The following is a 5,877-nucleotide window of genomic DNA, read 5'->3' on the forward strand; positions in this document are numbered from 1 at the left end:
AGCCAGGACTCCTGTTCGCGGAGCGAACGGCGGCCGAAGCCGTTGGCCGCCGCCTCGTCTCCGGGGAAGCGTTCCGCCATGGCTACGGGCTCGGGAGAGGTAGAGAGATAGAGGGAGGGGCTGGGCGGCGGCGCTCGGGAGAGGTAGGGAGAGGAGGAGCTAGGCGGCGGCGAGGGGCGGGGCTGGTGTGGGCACAGGCGAGTGCAGGCCACCGGCTATATAGCCGCGCCGCACCCGTGTGTACGCGTGCGAGGGAGGGGAGGCGTTGGCGCGCCGTCCCGTGACGCGCCGCCCGTGAGGAATCAATGGCAAGGCTGACCGGCGGCAGCCTTGGCATTGATTCCCCACGGGAACCGAGGCCGTTGGAGGAAGACGAGGCGTCGTGTCGCTGACGCGGCTGGCCCGCGGCTGTTTCGCGCCAAAACAGTTCGCCCCGGTGCCCCCGGGCGCCCCCCAGCGCGCCGGGTTCGGCCTGGGTCCGCCGGCGCTGTTTTCGGCCCAGGCCGGCGAAAATCAGGCTCCTTGAGACGCGACTGGGCCGTTTTTTTGGCGCCGGCGCGAAAAAATCGCCTGGAGAGGCCTTCCTAGGGGCGCGGCTGGAGATGCCCTTAAAAGCAGCAGGATAAGGTGCCGACGATGCCGGCAGGAGCGGTAGACATGGGCTCTGGTTGCCATGAAGATTACTGAATTCCCACGCATTGTATTGATCTGAATTATATATCATGTACTCCTTCCGATCATTTTTACTCTGCGTATTAGATTTATGCCAAGTCAAACTTTGAAAATTTTGACCAAATTTATATTAAAAAATATCAGCACTTGTAATGCCAAATATATGCACTATGAAACTACAGTTTATAATGAATCTAAAACTATTGTTTTGGCATTATGAATGTTAATATTTTTTCTATACGTTCGATCAAAGTAGAGGTATTTTGACTTCTCACAAAATATATGTGCAGATAAAACAAAACTCGAGGGAGTACATATACAAGGGGAGGCTGCCCACGTAACATCACACGCACGTCCATGGCGCGCCAGAGTCGGCCTCCCTGAAGACTAAGGGCTGGTAGTTGCAGGTTTTCCTATCATATGTTAACCTTGCTCGTAACGTAATCTCTCGTTTAGCAAACGTAACCTTGCTCGTAACGTAATCTCTCGTTTAGTAACGTAATCTCCGATCCAGCAGTATCTAAAGGCAGATCAGAACGAGACCAAACCATACCGTATACGAATACGACTCCCCATCCATATGTGCTCAGCCGGGAGCTACCTAGAAAAGCAATCCCATCGGCCGGAGTTCCACGCAAATAAACGGTGGCAGCCGGTCGGATGGCGGATTCCCGAGCCAAGATCCCGTGCCGGCGCCGCGCAAAGCAGACGCGCCCCCCTTGCGACCCCCCACGTACCTGCGCAAGGGACTGGGCAGGCCTCGGGGACGGGCCAGCCGGCCTGATCGCCGAGCTTGGCCTCGCCAGCGACGTGGCTGACTATGTCCGCTTCCGCGCCGTGTGCCGGCCGTGGCGGCGGTGCTCGCCGGACCCGTGCACCGGCGGCCTGGACGGTCGCTTCCTCCCCCGCCAGTGGATCATGCTTGACAAGGCACTTGCCGGGCCCCGCCGCCATCGCTTCCTTAACGTTTCTACGGGCGAGTGCATCCGTATGGACCTCCGAGAGCTAGCTCGCTGAGCACACGCTGCTCGCGCTCACCCCTGAAGGCCTCCTGCTGCTGCTCCACGAGCGCACCCTGGTCGTCCGCCTGCTTAACCCTCTCACGCACCAGCTCACCGATCTCCCCCCGATGACCGCGCTCCTGAGGCCAGATCAGCATCGATCTAGGGGTGGCCCCGAGATGGGAAAATTAATCAGGGCGTCTGTCGTGGGCCTTGCTGCCGACGCCTCCATGGTGGTAGTCAGATTCCGAGATCCCATGAAGCTGGCCGTCGCTAAGCCCGGTGATGAGAGTTGGACCGTGGTCGACAATGAAACTTTGTATTCGACTTTGCCTTTTGCGGGACGCTTCTACTGCACCGACTACAGGGGCGTCATGGTGCTGACGACCAGCTAGGATCAGCGGCCGCCACGGCTCCAGGCGGTCGTTGAGTGGACCAAGTCATTTTTTTTTCAAGGCGCTCGGCCTTCACCTGGTGGACAATGGCAGGGAGTTGATGCTGGTGCGCCGAACGCCATGCCGGGATAGTGAGTATAACAGGAATTACGAGGTTTACAGAGTCGATTTGAGAGCTGGGCTTCTGCTCCCAGCCAAGGGATTCGATGGGCGCGCCGTGTTCATGGGCAAGTGGCGCGCTATTACCGTATCAGCCAAGGCCTTCCCCTCCTTTGTCACTGCTGATGCCATCTACCTGGGAAACGACTGTGGTGACCAGATTGAGGGGTACAATATTGCAGGTGGAAGCAGATGGAGTCCGGTCCTTAATGGGATGGTATACCCACGCACCATTGTAGATTGTCTCCGCTTCTGCATCCAAGGCGTTGGCAAGTGGCTTGCCTGAGCCTCACGTCTACTGCCGCTATTCTAGTCCTGGAGCTGCATGCTTTATACTGTAATCCGTTAAACATATATATGCATCTCAAATCATGTAAACGCTCATAAGTGTACTTATTTATATTTGATAGTTATTTATATTTGTTAGCGCTGGGCAAACATTGTTACCGGCTTCCCATTTTTATTTAACATATGATGTGGCAGTATACTAATGAACAAATTATCACCATCTGCCTATAATCTTCTATTTTTGCGAGGAAATTTTTTGATTTTTTTATCCACGGTTAAGTTAGTAGTACAAAGAACACGAGAAGTAAAAAATTGCATCCAAATTCATAGACCACCTAGCGACGACTACAAGCACTGGAGCTAGCTGAAGGCTCTCCCTCATCGGCGCCACACAAACCTTGTTGTAGTAGATAGTCAGGAAGTCGCCGTACTAGAGCCCATAGGACCAGTGCACCAGAACAACAACCGCCGCCGATGAAGAGACGCATAGATCAGAAGTGACCAACTTGTAAACACATAAACAAAAACGAACGAAGACCGGATCCACGTGGATCCAGCGAAGACAGCCGCCTAAGACCGAATTCGATGAGATCTGCCGAAGGCAAACCTCCACACGCCCTCTGATGACGCTAGAAGCACCACCGGGACAGGGACTAGGCAGGAAGAATCTTATTCCATCTTCAGCCTTTGATGACGTTAGAAGCACCACCTGGACAGGGACTAGGCGAGGAGAACCTTGTTCCATCTTCAGAGAGTCGCCACTGCCTCGCCTCTCCAAACAGGACATAAACCCTAACAAAACTCAAAAAAACACATAAAAACATAGCCATCCCGCCAGCAAGGACCGAGATCTACCACGCCTTCATGGTCCTAACCACAGAAGACGAGGTAAAGCGGCGCCGGCGCCGGCGGGAGGCACGAGAAACCCTAGGCAGCTGGGTGCCTTGGGTGCGAGCGAGCAAAGGGGTACACACGCAAAATGTTCTGTCTGGTAGACAAATGTTCCTTTTTCTTCCATTATATATTCTTCTAATATGATCTTTCTAGTAGAAGTCCATGTCATAATGCATATGCCTCAGGCATTGCTGCATCCACACATGTTTAGCCGATCATCAGATGCAACTACGAATCCACCCATTGGTAAGGCGTCCGCGGCTACTTAATGAAGGATACTCAGTCTTTTCGTCCTTCATCTCTGACTGGCTCGTCTCTGTGGATTTGGTGGCGTCCGGTGTATTCAACCTTAGTTTCGTTGAAGATTTCTTTGCGACGTAGAACTGCGAGGGTTCGTGGTTGTTGCATGTTATGTATATTTGTTGGGTTGATCATGGCATCATAGAGTTTGTTTCTTAGCGATCTGCATGTGGTCTATATATATTTATCGATTTTCATCTGATTTTTCATCAATTAACTGGGTGATTCTCTTCTTAATTAATCGATGAGACAAATCTTTTACCTTCGTTTCAAAATAAAAATCCACCCTTGTCCCCCGCGGGACAGCACCAACATCACATGAAGGTTATTTGGGTGGAAAGCCACATTAATATTTTGTTGAACATAGTCTTTTAGAAAACTCATTTTTACCATGGTAAACTGACTCCAAAAGCACGGAAGGCCCGGGCCCGAGGCACACCGACAGATCGTAGGGTCATGTGCCCTGATACGTGACATCTTTTTTGGTCTGTCTAGAACACATCTAGATGTGACATAATTATGTCACATCTAAGATGACCTCATCCTATTTGTAGCCCTCTCGATCCCACCTGTTCGTTCCGTTAGTTCGATTGTTTGTCACCCGTCGTTGCTCGTCCTTTTTAGTTTGACGCTTCCAAGACTGGGCCGTCCTCCTCCTCCTCCACCCACCCACACTCCCGGCAAGTTTCCTGGCCCAGGCCTTTTGTTTGTGGGCTTGTTTGTTTGTTCTTAAAAATAATTCTTGGGACCAGGCCTTGTGCGACTCCAGGTGTGGGCACTTCTTGTCTCAAAAAAGAAATTTTGGGCACTTTGCTTGTAAACAAGCTTGATAGAAAAGATGGCAAAAAAAGTGGGGCGTTTTTTTTGTCAGGTGATGATGATCTTGCCCCTGTCACCACCACAAAGAACACACACACAAGAAATTGAAGATCTGGGACAAAGGAACAGAGAAACTTGCAGGAGAGAAAAATGCGGGGCAGTGGTGCCTCTTACCAAGGTGGGTTTTCTTAATCTTCCTTTCAAGATCCTTCTGTGTGATATGCTTCTTCTGAACCCCATCCGAAAATCAGCATGCTTTTGCTTGTTTCTTTCTTGACGGAACAAAAAAATTGGTGGTTGGTCTGTGACAAAAAATTGATAGTGAACAGCATCTAGATCAGAGCCTGAATCAGTTGTATTGTGGCAAAAATAAACAGAGACAAAAAAACTCATATCTAGATCCAGTGTGTGGCATATTTTTTAGCTAGATGTCAGAAGTGGTAGATGTAGCAGAGATTGAGAGATCTAGATAAATTGACTGAACCAATAATTCAGTTTTCTGAATCTTTTACATACAGTGTGTGTACAATTAGATACAGTATGCAGTAAGTGAGAACAAACAGAGGGAGAAAAACTTCAATTATTCATATATATTCCTCCCATTATTTAGTATCACAAACATGATGTTCAGCTGGTATGAATCTAACAAATTCAGTCTTACTGAACAAATTCTCTAACAGATTCAGTCTTTATCAAAAAATTCCTGGCTCAAGTTCAATGAATCAAAATCCTCATCCCCCTACTACCCAACCCCCCTAGTTCCCAACCTTACCTACACAAAATTCACCAGCAAGCCGACGGGTTCTACAGTTCAATTTGCGGCGCTGAGTTGAACTGAGCTGAACCAAAGTGGCCTGTATGCTCCTACAAAAATAGAGTTAGGTTGTTTGTGTAAAAAATAATGACTATACAATATTGATCACAGTAAAAACGAGGGGCTAAAAAAATTGCAGTTATATTAAAAACAAAGTAGAAATCCTTTTTTTCTCTTATGGAAAAGTACCTTGTAAATTTTTATTCCATAAAAAACGAACAAAAGATCTATCAAAAATGGAATTGAGATCTATAAAAAAATAATGACCCATGACAAAAAAGGTTATCGAGCGGGTTGCAACTGGGGGCCAAAACAAAACACAGACACGCACCCCCCTAGTTGCGAGTTGGTTATCGACATGCATTGCGGACCCTTGACACACACACACACACACCCTAGTTGCGAGTTGATGGTAAACTTGCAATTGTGAGCCACGAATAAACACACACACACAGACACACACACACACACCCTAGTTGCGAGTGGATGGTCAACTTGCAACCGGGGGCCACGAACAAACACACACACACACACA

General features: G+C 49.3%; 1 pseudogene; it reads left to right on the forward strand.

Annotated features, from left to right (window-relative positions):
* Positions 1-1,332: 1,332 nt before the first annotated feature.
* On the forward strand, positions 1,333-2,513 carry LOC119300186 (annotated as a pseudogene).
* Positions 2,514-5,877: the final 3,364 nt, after the last annotated feature.

Source organism: Triticum dicoccoides, chromosome 5A (assembly GCF_002162155.2).
Source record: "Triticum dicoccoides isolate Atlit2015 ecotype Zavitan chromosome 5A, WEW_v2.0, whole genome shotgun sequence".
NCBI lineage: Eukaryota > Viridiplantae > Streptophyta > Magnoliopsida > Poales > Poaceae > Triticum > Triticum dicoccoides.